Source organism: Panthera uncia (genome assembly GCF_023721935.1).
Source record: "Panthera uncia isolate 11264 chromosome C1 unlocalized genomic scaffold, Puncia_PCG_1.0 HiC_scaffold_4, whole genome shotgun sequence".
Taxonomy (NCBI): domain Eukaryota; kingdom Metazoa; phylum Chordata; class Mammalia; order Carnivora; family Felidae; genus Panthera; species Panthera uncia.
This window is the reverse complement of record NW_026057585.1, coordinates 79,764,387-79,782,006: the sequence shown is the minus strand read 5'-3', so window position 1 is coordinate 79,782,006 and position 17,620 is coordinate 79,764,387. Positions and strand designations below refer to the sequence as shown.

At 43.0% G+C, this 17,620-nt stretch overlaps 1 protein-coding gene and 1 pseudogene across 3 annotated transcripts in view; one reads left to right on the top strand and one right to left on the bottom strand.

The window, feature by feature from the left end:
• PHC2 (polyhomeotic homolog 2) overlaps nt 1-17,620 on the bottom strand; it is a 116,776-nt gene that overhangs the window by 98,492 nt on the left and 664 nt on the right. For 2 of the 3 annotated variants that reach the window (XM_049617542.1, XM_049617538.1), the window contains exon 1: nt 16,933-17,589. The exons of the other annotated variant lie outside the window; for it this stretch is intronic. The gene's annotated coding sequence lies outside the window, so the exon portion shown is untranslated. Of the gene's footprint in view, nt 1-16,932; nt 17,590-17,620 lie in introns of those variants that run through there. 3 annotated transcript variants of the gene reach the window in all.
• Nucleotides 5,785-7,301, top strand: LOC125913695 (26S proteasome regulatory subunit 4-like; annotated as a pseudogene).

Below are 17,620 nucleotides of genomic sequence, written 5' to 3'. Positions count from 1 at the left end.
AGGAAGGGGATGGGAAAAAATGAAGAAATGAGGGCTAAAAATTTTCCAAATTTGATGAAAACTATAAATCCACAGATCCAAGGAGCACAAATCCACACAGAATTAATAGAAAGAAAATGATTCCAAGAAATATAATCAAGTTGCTGAAGTGACAAAAAGAGAATCTTAACAGTAGCCAGACAGGGGGCGCCTGGGTGGCTCAGCTGGTTAAGCATCCGACTTCAGCTCAGGTCATGATCTAGCGGGTTCGTGAGTTAAGGCCCCGCACCAGGCTCTGTGCTGACAGCTCAGAGCCTAGAGCCTGCTTCAGATTCTGTATCTCCCTTTCTCTCTGCCCTCCCCCTTCTCATGCTTTGTCTCTCTCTCACTCTCTCAAAATAAACAAACATTAAAATAAATAAATAAAAGTAGCCAGAGGGGAAAAAAAGACACATTACAGAGGACCAAATAATATATATATCAATAACAACAGAATACATGTTCTGGATCATAAAATAAGTCTTAATAAACTTAAAAGAATTAAAATCATACAAACTACATTTTCTGAACATAACAAAATTATACTTGAATCTGTAACAGAAAGCTATTGGGAAAATCCTAAATATGTGGAAACAAAACAACATACTTCAAAATAGTTCCTGGGTCAAAGAAGAAATCACATGGGAAATTAGAAGATATTCTGAACTAAATGGAAACAAAAATGTTACGTGCCAAAATCTATGGGATATAGCTAAAGCCATACTTAGAGGAAGATTTATAGAATTAAACCACCTATATTAGAAAACAAGAAAGATCTCAAATCATTCATCTTTGCTTCCACTTTAAGAAGCTAGAAACAGAAGAGCAAATGAAATGTAACACAAGGAAGGAAACAATAAAGATGAGAATGGAAATCAATGAAATAGAATGCAGAAAAAGTATAGAGAAAAATCAATGAAATGAAAAGCTGGTTCTTTGAAAAAATTCAATAACCTTGATAAATATCTAATCCGACTGACTAGGGGAAAAAGATTAAAAACACAAATTGCCATATATAATAAGAATGAAAGATCCCACAGACATTAAAAGGATCCTATAGCCAATATAGTAATCAACTTAGATGAAACAAATTCCTAGAAAGATACAAGCTATTAGAGCTCACTCAAGAAGAAATAACTTGAATAGCTCTTTTTCTATTAACACAGATTCTTGGTTTAAAAGCTTTCCATAGAGAAAATGCCAGGCCCAGATGATTTTACTGGTGAATTCAAATTTCAAAAAAGAAATAAAACCAATGCTATATAAACTCTTCCAGAAAACAGAAAAGGGAAATTCTTATCCATTTTATGAGGCCAGGATTACTCTGATACCAAAACCACACAAGGCTATTATAAAAAGAAAAAAAAAAAAAAACAGAGACAAGACATTAAAGATAAGGAAGAACAAATGGAGGAAGGCAAATGCAGCGAACATGGCAGAAAATGTGGAGAGAGGAAGTGGCCAGAGGACTGACAGCGTCACAGTGTCCTTTGTTGAACGCTTCCCACGTGCAAACTCCTGTGTGGTGCGGTGATGTTTCACAGCATGAACTTTTGGAGCCAGACTGCCTGGGTTCAGGTCCTAGCCCTACTACTTACTAGTTACCTAAGTTTGGCCAAGTTACCCAACTTCTCTGTACTTCAATGTTCCCACTTACAGTAGAGACAGTAATAGAACTCCCCTCATAGGGCTGTTATGAAAACTGAATGAGTAGGGGCACCTGGGTGGCTCAGTTGGTTAAGTGTCCAACTTTGGCTCATGTTGTGATCTCACAGTTCATGAGATTGAGTCCTGTCTCGGGCTCTGTCCCAACAGCTTGAAGACTGGAGCCTGCTTCAGATTCTGTGTTTCTCTCCCTCTCTGCCCCTCCCCTGCTCGCACTCCATCTCTCTCTCTCTCTCTCTCTCTCTCTCTCTCTCTCTCAAAAATGAATAAACATTAAAGAAAATTTAAAAAAGAAAGAAAATTGAATGAGTAAATACATCCCAAATGTGTATAATAGTACATGGCACATAGTGAGCATTGCACAATTGTCTGCTGAAACGATTGTTATTATTATTCATGTTATAGTAGTTGGTTGTTACCTTTACTAAGACATGGTATATGCCCTCTAAATGAACTAAGCAGTACAAAAAGTGACCATTTTCATTGCACTAGTTCCCTGTGGCTAGCATAACAAATTACCACAAAATCCCTGACTTAAAACAACAGAAGTTTATTCTCTCCCAGTCCTGGCGGCCAGAATTTCAGTATCAGTCTCACTGGGCTGAGACCAAGGGGTTGACCAGGCTGCACTCCCCCTAGAGATTCTCATGGAGAATCCACTCCTGGACTCTTCTGAGTTTGGCAGCTGTCCACATTCCTTGGCTTGTGGCTGCACCCCTGTAATCTCTCCCTCTGTGTTTACACTGCCTCCTCATCTCTGTTGTCAAATCTCCCTCTGCCTCTCCCTTAGGATGACATTTATGGCTGGAGGTAGGATCTGCCCAGATTCCCAGGATAATCTCCCCATATCAAGATTCTTAACATAATCATGTCTGCAAAGACCCCTTTTCCTTATAAGGTAACAGTTATAGGTTCCAGGGGTTAGGACCTAATTATCTTTGGATAGCTATTATTCAGCCTACTACACCCATCCCTGGGGGTAGACTGAGGTTGTGTGGAAACTACAACATATATAACATTGAAAAAAAATGTTTATTTATTTTGAGAGAGAGAGACAGAATGCGAGTGGGGGAGGAGAAGAGGGGGAGAGAGAGAATCCCAAGCAAGCTCCACACTCAGCTCAGAGCCTGACTTGGGGCTCAGTCTCATGACCGTGAGATCATGACCTGAGCCAAAACCAAGAGTCAGATGCTTAACTGACTGAGCCACCCAGGCGCCCCATATATAACATTTTTAAAAGGACATTTAGGTGTCTCTACAACAAACCTGTTAGAATATGCAGCCATATGCCAAGGCACAGTCTGTTCACCTGAAGTAGGTCCCAGAACTATGAGCATAGCATCTGTCATGAACTATAACATTTCTGTAGGGCCAACATACAAAGTCAAATCTATAAAATTAGGACAAACATCACAACTTTGGAGGGAGGGGCTGCTACTAGAAAATTACTGTGCCATTATGATCCAAATAAAATAGCTTATTAAAATGATTAGTAAGAACCAAGAGGGGCGCCTGGGGGGCTCAGTCTTCTGTGACCAACTCTTGCTTTTTGGCTCAGGTCATGATCCCAGGGTTGTGGGACCGAGCCCCATGTCAGGCTCCATGTTGATTGTGGAGACTGCTTAAGATTCTCTCTCTCTCCCCCTTTCTCTCTCTCTCTCCCAGCCTCAGCCCCTCTCCTGCTGATTGAGCATGCTCTCTCTCTCCAAAATAAAATAAAATTACAAAAGAAAAAAAGAACCAAGAACTAGATTTGATGATTGCAGTTATGGCTAAACATTGAAGACAACTGGCTCACTCTTGATGGCCAAGGTACCTCCACTCAGACCCTGCACCTTTACTCTGTGCTCCACAGTAGTGAAGAAATGCACTTCTAGAATCAGGCCTAAGTTCAGGATCTGACGCTATTATGTGTTAATGATGTGACCTTGGACAAATCATTGCACCTCTTTGAGCCTGTTTCTTCATCTGTAAAATAGGCATCATAAGAGTTCTTACCCTGCAGAGTTGCTTTGAGGTTTAAATAAGAATTCATGTAAAGTTCTAGCATGGCAATTAGCATATGTAATAAGTGCTCAATAAACCATAATCACAATGTATTATTATGGACTAAATACTACTATTCCTAACAAAATTCTGTTATTCTATTGCAGTGGAAATATCCTCTCATCTTCAATTTCCTGATTTTCAGAGTGGGAGGAGTTTTTCCTTTGGGGACTGTGATCTCATGGGTGAAAGGCATTAACGCCACATAGAAAAAGCACGGGGTAGTGAGGGGTGGGGGGTGGACATCTGGGTGGCTCAGTCAGTTGAGTGTCCAACTCTTGCTTTCGCCCAGGTCATGATCCCAGGGTCATGGGATTGAGCCCCGCGTTGGGCTCTGTGCTGAATGTGAAGCCTGCTTAAGATTGTTTCAAAGAGGGGGCGCCTGGGTGGCTCAGTCGGTTGGGTGTCCGACCTCAGCTCAAGACATGATCTCATGGTTCGTGAGTTCGGGTCCTACATAGGGCTCTGTGCTGACAGCTCAGAGCCTGGAGCCTGCTTCAGATTCTGTGTCTTCTTCTCTCTCTGCCCCTCCCCTGCTCACACTCTGTCTCTGTCTCAAAAATAAGTAAACATTGAAAAAAAATTTTTTTAAAAAGATTCTTTCAAAGAGAGAGAATCTTTCTCCCTCTGCCCCTTCCCTGGTCACACACACACCCTGCCTCTCAAATAAAATAAGAAGAAAAAGAAAAAAAGAAAAAACATGGAAAGTAACGCAGTCTGCAATTCTGGTATCTGTGTCCTTGGGGTAAGAAAAAAAGAATGAAGAGAGTAAGGACTTTGTAAGCTAGTAAAGGATAGGAAGTAGGGCCTGAAATGTTTAATATGTGACTAAGAGCACTAACGTAGAGTGCCTGACGTTTGGGGAAATGAGAGTAAATTAAGAATTTAAATAGCAGAAGTCTAAAAAGGGGATGTAATCGATTCATTCTCCATAGGAATTCATTAAGTGATGAGAGCTTTGTGCTTAGGAGAGATGAAGGTTGAGAGGAGTTATAATGGGGACAGGGACATCATGATGAGCATAGACAAGGCCAGCACAATACAGCTCATCTTCATATACAGGACACCAGCCCTGGGACCAAGGTGAGGCATAAGGTAGACAAGGAGGACTAAAAACACAAGCAAGCTTTTGTTTAGGACAAGTAAGACCCTGTAAGTAATTCCAAGGCAGGGTTGTGTGTGGTTTCTTCTAGAATTTCCAGCAGTTAGCCCTGTACCTGGCATGCCATTGATAAATCTGGGCTGAAGGAACAAGTACATATATTCGACAGTAAAAATACTGGCAGGAGATGAGAAGTGGAACTAGAGGCACCCTTCTAACCCTGTGATTCTGTCTCTGGTCTCACTTCAGTCCAAACCACCCTCCACAGTGCCGCTCTAATCTTCCCAAAAGGCAGGCCCGACCCCATCACTGCTCCTGTGCTCCAGTAGCTCTTCAGGGCCTTGCGCAGTAAGTCCAAATTCCTTAGCTTGGCCAGCCAAGCCTTTGTATTTGCTGCTGACCTACTTTTCAGCCTTGTTTCTGCCACTATCCTACTCGTACGCTTTGTTCTGAACATGTCAGAATGTTTGGAACTCTCCAAGTATACTTGCTCTCCCATACACAAACACCCCACCTTGGTACATAGTGTTCCTGTCTGAGCCACACTGTCCACCTGAGGACTCCTTATGCTCCTGTCGTCATTTAAAATGTCACTTTCTCTAGAAGGTGACATTTCTAAGCAGAATTAAGTGATCCCTCCTCTAAGCTCTCAAAACACCTTGCCCATACTCCTATTAATGGCACTAAGTACAATACCATAATCAACATTTCCACATCTGTCTTCCTTTATAAACCTCTGGGGTGCCAGGATTGGGTTCTAGTCATTTTTGCATCCCTAGCTACTAGCATGGGGGTACAGATTTTTAAAAATGTTGAATAAATGAACAGATTTTAAAGACCCAAAATAGAAATAGAGCTTAAATCCTTGAGTGAACTAGCCTTAGTGTCCTTAGGCAGGACCCTAAGACAGTTAGGGATGGGTGGGTCCATCCCTATAACCAGAAGATCCCATCATGGATGGCAGCTACAGTACCCCCTCCAACTGTCCCTTGTTATCATGATCAGAGACAGAATTTGGGGCTCAACATACGACAGGCCTGCCCCTGTATGACATCCCCTGTCTTATATGGTTCCCAACCATTTCTTACACTCTTTTGCCTTTGAGAAGACAACTTCATTTTCGTATGCTGTAGTGCCAGCATCTTTTGTGAAATAATCCCTATTTCACAATGCTCCCAAAGCCACGTTCGTCTCTCCTACTCCAATTCTCATTTTCTGTCTTTCTTACTAAGTAGAATGGAAAGCTTCAGGGCTAAATTAAGAATGAAAATAATCTGAGCCCACAGTACACAATGTCAGCATTCTTTCCTTTGTAGACAAGGATCTGCTGGAGCCAGGCTGCTCAGTCCTGCTCAACCACAAGGTGCATGCCATCATAGGCATGCTCATGGATGACACGGATTCCTTGGTCACAGTGATGAAGGTAGAAAAGGACCCCAAGGAAACCTATGCTGACATTGGGGGGTTGGACAACCAAATCCAGGAAATTAAGGAACCTGTTGGAGCTTCCTCTTACTCATCCTGAATATTATGAAGAGATGGGTATAAAGCCCCCAAAGGGGGTCATTCTCTATGGTCCACGGCACAGGTAAAACCTTATTAGCCAAAGCAGTAGCAAACTAAGCCTCAGACACTTCCTTAAGAGTGGTTGGCTCTGAACTGATTCAGAAGTACCTAGGTGAGAAGCCCAAACTCATTCGGGAATTGTTTCGAGCTGTGGAAGAACATGCAGCATCCATCATGTTTATTGATGAAATTGAAGCCACTGGAACAAAAAGATATGCCTCAAATTGTGGCGGTGAGAGAGAAATTCAATGAACAATGTTGGAACTGTTGAACCAGTTGGATGGATTTCACTTGTGAAAGTCATGGCCACAAACTGAATAGAAACTTTGGATCCAGCACTTGTCAGACCAGGCCACATAGACAGGAAAATTGAGTTCCCCCTGCCTGATTAAAAGACTAAGAAGCACATCTTTCAGATCCACACAAGCAGGATGATGCTGGCCGATGATGTGGCCCTGGATGACTTGATCATGGCTAAAGATGGCCTTTCTGGGACCAACATCAAGGCAATCTGTACAGAAGCTGGTCTGATGGCCTTGAGAGAATGTAGAATGAAAACAACAAATGGAGATTTCAAAAAATCTAAAGAAAATGTTCTTTATAAAAAACAAGAATGCACCCCTGAGGGGCTCTATCTGTAATGACTACATTTGCCTTCAAGGAAATGGTCGGGAGTGTCCCAGCTCCTAGGAGGGATGAGTTTGGGGAAGTTACCCAGAGGAACCCATGTTCCAGTTGATCTTTCTTAGCAAAACCTCCTGAGTACCTTTTTGAGTGTGATGTGCAGGATGCCCACTGGGCTGCCTTCATCTGTTGATCATGTACAGTGCTCTCCCCCCAGTAAAGCAAACTCCTTCCCAAAAAAAAAAAAAAAAAAAAAAGGAAGAAAGAAAGAATAATTTGAGCCCAAACTTACTGTACAACTTTAGGGAAATTTTACCTCTATACATCTCAACTGGCTCTTCCTTCAAATGGAATCAACCCTACTCTCTAGGAGGACACAGGAAGTAATAAGAGGTACAACTTACATGGTACTTATTATGCACCTCACACGTATTAACCTGTTTAATTCTATACTTCTTCCAGCTAGGTACTATTATTATCCTCTCTGTGCACAAAGAGACTGGAGCAGAGGGGGGAAGGACTTGAAGAAAGCTGTGAAGCTCCAGTGAATGAGTGGTACAGGCAGAGCTGGGACCCAAGCGGTCTGGCTCTCGTGTCCATGCTGTTAACCATTACCCTCTACTTCCCTCTCTGTGGGCCACTGAAAGGCACCATACACAGTACAAAACTCCAGCATATTAAAGTACACGGGGAGACGCTAAAGGGTAGGCCTCAGATATGTGACAGTGTTACACATTTCAACCCAAATGCATTTTACAGCCAAGATTTTAGACCTCAAATCACCCATCATTTGTAGCTAAAATATTAGGGTCTCTTTGGATTGTAGCTCTCTAGGAGATGGATTTGTCCTTAACTGGTACTACACCTACAATTCAGATGACACTGTCACTAGATGAATATCCACCTTGAGGTGTGGCTTTATGGATCAATTTTCACGTTAGGTTTTTCTCAAGAGCAATGACCTGAGAATACAAAAATAGCAGAAAATACACTTGTGCTCATGCTTTTACTACAGATAGAATTTTATTTTTTCTAAGTTTATTTATTTATTTTGAGAGAGACAGAGAGACGGGGGGGCAGACAGAGAGAGGGAGAAAGAGAATCCCAAGCAGGTTCCACACTGTCAGCACAGAACCCTATGAGGAGCTCGATCTCACGAACCATGAGATCATCATCACCTGAGTAGAAATCAAGAGTCGGACACTCAACCGACTAACATGACATAACATAAAAGAATGTTATTTTTGGGGCGCCTGGGTGGCTCAGTCGGTTAAGCGTCTGACTTCAGCTCAGGTCACGATCTCACGGTCCGTGGGTTCAAGCCCCGCGTCGGGCTCTAGGCTGATGGCTCAGAGCCTGGAGCCTGCTTCCGATTCTGTGTCTCCCTCTCTCTCTGCCCCTCCCCCGTTCATGCTCTGTCTCTCTCTGTCTCAAAAATAAATAAATAAATGTTTAAAAAAAAAAAAAAATAATATTTAAAAAAAAAAAAAAAAAAGCATTGGGGCACTTGGGTGGCCCAGTCAGTCAACTGTCTGACTTTGGCTCAGGTTATGATCTCACGTTCATGAGTTCGAGCCCCACGTTGGGCTCTGTGCTGACAGCTCAAAGCCTGGAGCCTGCTTCAGATTCTGTGTCTCCCTCTCTCTCTCCACCTCCTCAACTCACGCTCTCTCTCTCAAAAAATGAATAAACATTTAAAAAATTTAAAAAGCATTAAATATTTAGGTCCATATATTACCTTCTATTTCAAAAAATTTATTTAGACAAAAATTTAAGACCATCCACTAGATATGATACAGTACCTTCAAACTATTATCAATCCTTATAACCATATTCCCATCTGGGCAATGGGCCATTTAGAAAGTACTTAATAAACATGTGTTGAATGAATGAATGCTATTTCAGAGATGGATTCAGTGCTCTACATTTCCAGAAGTTTCCTCGGAAGGAATAGGTGCCTTGTAATAGTCATTTTGCTCTGGAAAACTCTACTACTCAGCCCTGTTTCAAGAAGGAGAACTTACTCCTCCAGTCTCTAGAAGAGCCTAAAGCCACCCTTATCTGTACCCATGGTTTCCACATTGTTTTCTTCCCCCATCAAAAAGAGAACAGAGAAAGATCAGGTTACATTGCTTTCTTGGGCCTGTATACATTCCTGTGAGGTTCTCTCTTCTGTCAGGAAAAGTCTCCCTGGCAACCATATTTACACACTCACTTAATTCCCTCCCCTCCTTGGATTTGCTGGTTGGTATAAAAATTAATTTGCATTGAATTGCTTAAGTTTACAAGTTAATCAGTTTAACAGACTCACAAAATTTTACAATTTGGTTTCTGGCCAAAATTCACTTCTTAAGGGGCCTGTCTCCTCTCTTTTGAAATCTGAATGGAATTCTCTTCAGTTCAATACTTTTCAACACATACAGTTTCTGGTTATGGGTAGAGAAAAGAATAGTCTCCTAAGGGCATCTGGCCAATATTATTAGAAAGATCAAGACAGGAAGAGGAACCTTAATTCAGAATAAGCAAGGGGTCAAATTCACAAAGATCAGCTATGATGAGGAGCTGGAAAAGAAGAGTCAAGGAGCAAGACAAAATGGGCCATATGAAGTGAAGAACTCAGGCCTAAGATTCTGGGTGATCAGAGTTCGGGACCTGGATAACAGGAATGGAACATGCGACTCAAGAATGGAGTGCCACTAATTCATCACCCATGTATTTATTAAGCATCAAATAGTACTTGGTGCTGGGAATACAGCAGTGAATAAGCCAGACCCAGGTCCTGCCTTCATAAAGTTTATAGTCAAATATTTAAATAGTGAACCAATGCTGGCTTTGTTATTGAGCTAAGTATCTTTGGGCTAGGGGCTTGTTATACAATTTCCTACAAAGGTCAGAACTGGTTTCAGAGTATGGACGGAACAGGGACTTAACCCAGACAAGTTCAACAAGTCCTCCCTGGAATAGGTGAGTTGGTGTGTCAACAAGTCTTTGACATATACAATGGTTTCTTTACATCTTCAACAACGTGACACTTGAGCCTTTAGACAGGGAGATGAAGAAGGGTATATTTATCATAGGGCATAAGGCTAAATACTTGGTAGTATATATAAGTTTTCTAGAGTAGAAAGTATATAAAGGTATAAGCTATTTTTAAGCATATTCAACAACTATTTATTGAGCATCAGCTATGTTCAAGGAATGGTTTGAGGAATTGCAGCTACGGATATGAAAAAGACCTGGTGCCTAGCAATTACAACACTGTGGTAAGTGCTATAAGGACATGTTAAAGTACAAAGGAAGACCAGAGAGTAAGGATACTAATTCGTTAAAAGCAAGTTGGGAAATGCTTCTGAGATACAATGCTTCAACTGACTCTTAAAAGATAGAGATGTTTGTTGCTTTCAGCTGATAAATTTGGTGGTAATTTGTTACACAGCAGCAGATGACTACTACAGGACCTTATGGAGACTATACCACCAGCACAAGTAGGAGACCATGGAGAACACCTGGCCATTGAAACTTTGTTTCGTGACATATGCCATAGGGTTATACTCTAAATCTCTTTAAAACTATAAAGAGTTTTTCTTAGGCTCACCTGGTCCATGTTGGGAGTAGAAAGTGAGAACAGGAGTACAGCCACTCTGGAAAACAGTATGGAGATTCCTCAAAAAATTAAAAATAGAACTATCCTACGACCCAGCAATTGCACTACTAGGCATTTATCTAAGGGATAAAGGTGTGCTGTTTCGAAGGGACACATGCACCCCCATGTTTATAGTAGCACTATCAACAATAGCCAAAGTATGGAAAGAGCCCAAATGTCCCTCGATGGATGAATGGATAAAGAAGATGTGGTGTACATATACAACGGAGTATTACTAGGCAATCAAAAAGAATGAAATGTTGCCATTTTCAACTATGTGCATGGAACTGGAGGGTATTATGCTAAGTGAAATTAGTCAGAGAAAGACAAAAATCATATGACTTCACTCATATGAGGACTTTAAGAGACAAAACAGATGAACATAAGGGAAGGGAAACAAAAATAATCTAAAAACAGGGAGGGGGACCAAACAGAAGAGACTCATAAATATGGAGAACAAACTGAGGGTTACTGGAGGGGTTGTGGGAGGGGGGATGGGCTAAATGAGTAAAGGGAACTAAGGAATCTACTCCTGAAATCATTGTTGCACTATATGCTAACTAATTTGGATGTAAAATTTAAAAAATAAAAAATAAAATTAAAAAACAAAAAAGAAAGTGAGAACAGGCACTCTGAACGGGAATGACACAGGTAATGGGAGGAAGCAACACAATCACAGTCTTGTCTGATATCCTCCACAGAAGGATCTAAGCTGGCTGGTGCTGGGACCTGGTCAGGTGGTCAGCTAGCATCAAGTGCTATAAGGACTTGGTCAGTACTGGTCAAATGATTACACAGAGGGACCGGGAGTGGGAGGAGCAAGAGGGTAAGGAAAAGTTGTTTTTTGAGAGAGCAATAATTGTGAGGACCAGAAAAACTTCATTTGGTGTCAGTGCCAAGTAATGACTGTAAAGCCAAAAATAAGAGATAATATCCAAGATTAAGTTTTCCTGGCTTCCATGATTCATACGGGTAGATAAAGGAATAGAGCAGGCGATGAAGATTAGGGTGGAACATGGACATTCAAGACACATGAGGTAAATGGGGCTGCATGGTTCACAGCTTCTGGGTAGTCCCTGGTATGGGGGTGCAGGGGAGGCATCAGCCTGGCTAAAAAGACATCAGATCAGGGCAGACAAGTTGTATTATACCTGTTCAACCCCAATTTCTGTTTCAGTAGGTTAAAAACGGTCGCCATAGCTTCCTACAAGCAAATGGGACTATTTGACTACAAAAGGAATAGAAATGAACTCATTTCTTATTTAAATTGGGAGTAAAGACAGCAGCAGGACTATAACTCTACCTAATAATACTCTCAAGACTCGATGGATGAGTTTCCAGGAGCCATTCCGGGTAAATAGTTCCTTGCCTCTTTATTCTCTATTTTCCTACTGGCTATCTACTTGAACTTCAAAATATCCCCCCTTTGCCTTTTCCATCACAAATCCAAAGTGAGAAGCCCACAGGAAAATGTGACCGTGCACCATGACACAACAAGGACTTAGATACACTACACAAGCAAAACAAGGGATTCAGCACAACATGCTTTTCCTGCTTTAGGCAAAGTATCAATACCTGCAGGCAGAACTCGCTGCCTGATTTGTGGGGCCCAGTGCAAAATGAAAAAGCAGGGCTTTCATTAAAAATTATTAAGGGGCACCTGGGTAGCTCAGTTGATTAAGCGTCCAACTCTTGATTTTGGCTCAGGTCATGATCTCATGGTTCACGAGTTTGAGCCCCATATTGAGCTCTGTGCTGACAGGGCAGAGCCTGCTTGGGATCCTCTCTCTTCCTCTCTCTCTGTCCCTCCCTCTTCCTCTCTCTCTCAAATATAAATAAATAAACTTAAAAAAAAATATTAAGAATTTCAAGGTAACAACAACAGAGCATTAAACCAAATGAGGAGATGCAGGGAGGAGAATGCCCTTCTAAATGCAGGGCCCCGAGAGGTTGCATAGGCTGCACACTCATGAAGCTGGCCCTGCCTTCAGGGACTATTACAGCATGGTCCTTTAGAAGAGCTTTAGAGTCCGAGTTGGGTCCAAATCCCAGATCCCCTGTGTGATCTTAGGCAATTTATTTAGCCTCTCCATGCTTCCGAGAGATTGTATGGTTGTAATCCAGTATTGTGAAGATTAAGTGGGATAATGAATAGAACGTATACAAAGTGTTTAGCACATAGTAAGCACTCAATAAGTGGTAGCTGATCTATTATTGTTCAATGAAATATGCAGGTAACTGTCAGAGCAGTAAGTTTAGGAAATGAATTACTGAACTGCTATAAAGGACATGAAAGCATGAGACTGAGGTTTTAAGAAAACTAAAATAATGAAGCAGACAAGGAAGATCAAATCTTTTGCTTGGCTCTTCTGCCTTCTCTAACCGCTTTCCTACTTCTCTTTTCCCATTTTTTACAAAGCATACAAAGGGTGATCTGCGTGCGGTCCCCATTTCCTAACCACATCTCATGGCACATCTTTTTCACTCTGGTGTTTAATATCCCCGTGGCCACCCCCATGGGTGAACACCCGCCATGGGCGAGAACTAAAGTTATTGTTCTCAAAAAGTTACTAATGACCCCCTGTTTACTAAATGAAATGGGCATTTCCCACTTTCTCTGTACAATTTCATACTGGTGACCAATTCCTCCAGCTTGAAACCCTCTCTTCTGACTTTGGTGATATGCGCCCTCATGGCCAACAGAATGTCTACTCAGTCTCGCATCTCTCAGGTACACAAAGGGAACGCATTTGTTGGATGAATAACTAAGATGGTTCCTTGGCTTCTCTGATATTCCTTTTTTTCCTACCATACTGACTACATTTCTTCTTCCTACCTCCCTAAATGTGGGCAATCTTCAAGCTTTAGCCCTTGGTCCTCCATACTTCTGTTTCTATGCTGCTACCACTGGTGGGCCAAGTTAATCACATGGCTTCAGTTATCATCTTCTATACACAATACTCCTTGACTTCTCTGTTTTGAGCATAAGTCTCTCACTTCCAAATACTTATGGGACATGTCCACTTGTAAGTTCCAGTATCACCTCAAGATATTTTGCACCTAGTGGACTCCCTGGGTGGCTTAGTCAGTTAAGCGTCTGACTCTTGATTTGGGCTCAGGTCATGATCTCATGGTTTGTGAGATCAAGCCCCAAGTTGGCTCTGCACTGACAGCGTGGAGGCTGCTTGGGATTCTCTCTCCCTCTCTCTCTCTGCTCCTCCCCACTCTACCCCTCCCTGCTCTCTCTCTCTCTCTCTCTCAAAATAAATAAATAAACATTTTTTAAAAAGGTATCTAGCACCTAGCATTTCCTCTTCTCCCCAAACTGGTTTTCCTTTTTGTCTTATCTCTGTTAATCTTGTCAACCATCTTCAAGGCTAGATCTGATTTTTCCTTGTTTCTTGACCTCTGTATCCAGTCAGTCATAAAGTCCTGTTCATGTTTCCTTTATGATACTTATTGAACCCATCTTTTTATTTTCACTCCATCACCCTAATTCAATTCCTTACCCCCTCACACCTAGACTACTTAAATAATGTACTAGCTGGTTGTGCAGTTCTCTTTCTATCCCTACTAAAGTTAAAAAAACCCACTTTTTTAGCGTTTATTTATTGAGAGACAGAGCATGAGTGGGAAGGGGCAGAGAGAGAAGAAGACAGAGAATCCAAAGCAGGCTCCAGGCTCTGAGCTGTCAGCATGGAGCCCAACGCGGGGCTTGAACTCACGAACCATGAGATCACCAACTGAGTCGAAGTCGGACGTTTAACCGATTGAGCCATCCAGGCACCCCATCCCTATTAAAGTTTATTCTTCACACTGTTGTTGAAACTCTTCTTAAAAAGACTCTCATGACCCCACATTTCCCTAACCAAACATCTTCAGACTTTCCATCATACAGGATAAAGTTCTAACTCCTTAGTTCAGTATTCAATGCCTGTTAAAATCTGGCTGCAGCCAACACTTCTAGTCTTAGAACTTCTCTACTTAAACCTTTTGATCTTGCCAGATTGGTCCCTGAAAACTTTCTACCATACTCCAGTCCTGTGTTTTATAAACATGATTTCTCCCATCTGGAAATTCCTTCCACCCTCCTTCTCTCTATAGAACAAAATTCACTATGCCTCTGAAAAACGCCTTCCTTGGGAATCATAGTCCATAATGATCTTTCTCTTTCTTCAGCTTCTATAATACCGCATGTTTCATCACTTTGAAAACTTACTGAATGGCTGCTTGACATTAATCCTCACAACTCCATGAGGTGGGTGGTATTACAGATGAAGAAACAAAGTCAACTAACTTGTCCAAGTCACATAGCAAGTAACTGGTGGAACTGGGATCCAAAACCTTGTTTAGCAGAGAATAATTCCCAGACTACACCACCTCTCTCATTTTCCTGTGTTTTCCAAACCACAAATACAGCACAGAATTTGCACACAAGCAGGTGCTCAGTAAACATGGTGATCGAGAAAATTACTTAAATAGCACCCGTGACTCTCTAGCGCTTACAGAATTGTCCATCTTAACAGTCCACATTAAGCACATCACCTCTTTACATCGCTTCCTCTGTAATACAGTTCAAGACCGGGGATTTGCCAAAAATTCACCACTATTCATTCTAAAAATAAATGTTGGTTTAAACAAGGCTAAAAGGCCTTTATCTGATTCGAACATTAGGTGAGCTTTGGGGATGCCCACTGTACCACCGCTAGGCCCATCATCGCTATTTCCAAATGATTAGGAAGTAAAAATAGGCTGGCTAGTTGATGGCTTATGAGGTAAAATGGACTATTTATAGTTCTGGAGGTGGATGCTAAGGCAGCAGAACAGGATTTCTCTGCTTTGGTAGCTAAGCCCTCAGTAAAAGAGGCCCAATAAAAGTGCATCATGGATGGAAAATGGGATCAAAAGAGGGTAACAGTAAGGAGGGAGGGAGAACAGAAAGAAGGAAATGCTGGAAATATTCTACTGAGGAGACGGCGCTGTCCTTTTCTGAATAGTTGCTTGAAGCTGTCAGATCTAACCCTGTCCTCTGCAGCTGGCACCGTGTAACAGAGGACTCTGTCACTCCTGCATGATTCATGGTCTCAGTCCTGAACTGCCTGTCCTGACCCATATCACAGGCCAGATCCTCTCTTGCTCCAGATCCTCCCAGCTTGTGACCTTATTACTCACTTCCTCAGGTCTCAGAAATCTGACCTCACAGATTTGACATTCAGCATTGCTTCCCTGGTTATGGCCTGTATTTTCCTCTTGCTGTATGGAACGAGGCTCAGAAAAACTGATGAGGGGAAAAAGTGGGGAGGAAGAACAATACGAAGGAAAATAAGAGGAAGAACAATAAGAAGGAAAATTATAGTGGCAATTAGAAATTCTAGATTACTTTTGGGAAGTTACTTCATTGAGAAAGGGAAAAGGCCATGGCCGCAATATAAAGCAATTACCTAGAGATACCACACTCTTCTGTTTCCTCTTTTTTGGCTGCCCTTCCTGTCCTTCTCAATCTTCTCTGCAAGGCAAACTCCTATTCATCCTTCAAGATCTTGCTTAAACATGTTCTTTTCTGGAAAGCCTTCTCTGACCCTCTCAGACAGCTAATTGTTTTCTCCTTTGTGTTTCCACAGCTCTTTATATACACATCTATTATGCGATCACTTTTACTGGCAATTTTGTCTCTCCCACTACTTCTTTGAGGACAAGGACTAATTATCTTATTCATCTCTGCATCCCCAAGACATAGCACAAGGCACAGCAGAGTGCCTGGCATATAGCAAGTGTTTGTTGTTCTGTGATGAAAGACATCAAGAACAATATGAAAGTACAATTTGCACTTGCAAAAATCAAATTGGTTCCTAGTACTTTTCATGTGTAGCCCCGTTTTTTTCCCCGATTTGGAAGAAACGACTTTAGACTCATAAAGGAAATTCTATTGATATATCTGGCACATTAGCCAGTTTTTCATCCCCATTGATGATAGCAACATTCCCCCCCTCCCACCACCACACCACACACACCCACACCCACACACTTCCATGAAGCTCCCAGGGCAAGCTTAACATTAGTGGCACATGGTCCATCCTACCATTTCTGTTGTAGTGCAAGCTAAACGACACCGTGAGCCTAAAGCTGCCACAGATCTTAGCGAACTGGTGGTGGTTGGGGGAGGGGGGGGTGGATAATTAAAAGAACACACTTCTGTAGCAGACCTAGAAGGGTGAGGAAGAAAGATGAATTTAAACCTTGCCTTATAAGAAATTTGTTAGAAACTCACGCAAAACAGCCGCTTCCTCTGGACATGACAGACCCGATCCAGGTGTCCGGCAGTGACCTTTGCCCATGAGTGTCAGGTCATCACCCAGCACAGAAAACAAGGGGCCAGTGCCTTCCCTGGGCATCCCTCCTTCTCAAACCTGGCAAATCTTGGGGCCTGATTTTTCTTTAGGGGATTGTCCTCTCCTCCCAGCACCGACAGTCCCCAGTTCCCTCCGCCGGTGCCCCCTAAGCACCAATCTCGCCTTCGTCCCACAAGGGGCCCCAGCGTGACTCAGGGTCAAAAGTGCCGGCGGCTGGGCTGTCAGGCCCGGCTGTGTGGGGGACGCCGAGGTCAGGCCGGACCCCAGGGTCTCCTCACACTCTGTGGGACGAGCTCAGGGGACGCAGGCCGCGCCAGGCCACGGGCTGCCTCTGCGCGGGCCTCTGCGCGGAAGGGGCTCAGCCCCGGAGAAGCCGCGCGCGCGCGCCGGTGCTCCAGCCGGTCCCCCCGCAGCCTGCCGCAAGTGCCGGCCCCGCAGCTGCTCCGCAGCCCTGGTCGCCGCTGGGTCCCCGCACCCCGCGCGCCGCGGCCGGTCGCTCCGCCGGCCGGACTGCTGGGTGCCCACGCGGGCCCCGCGCCGCGGATCCCGGGTCAGGCCGCCCGCCCGCCGCCTGCCTGCGGTGCCCACGGCAGTGCCACGCCCCGC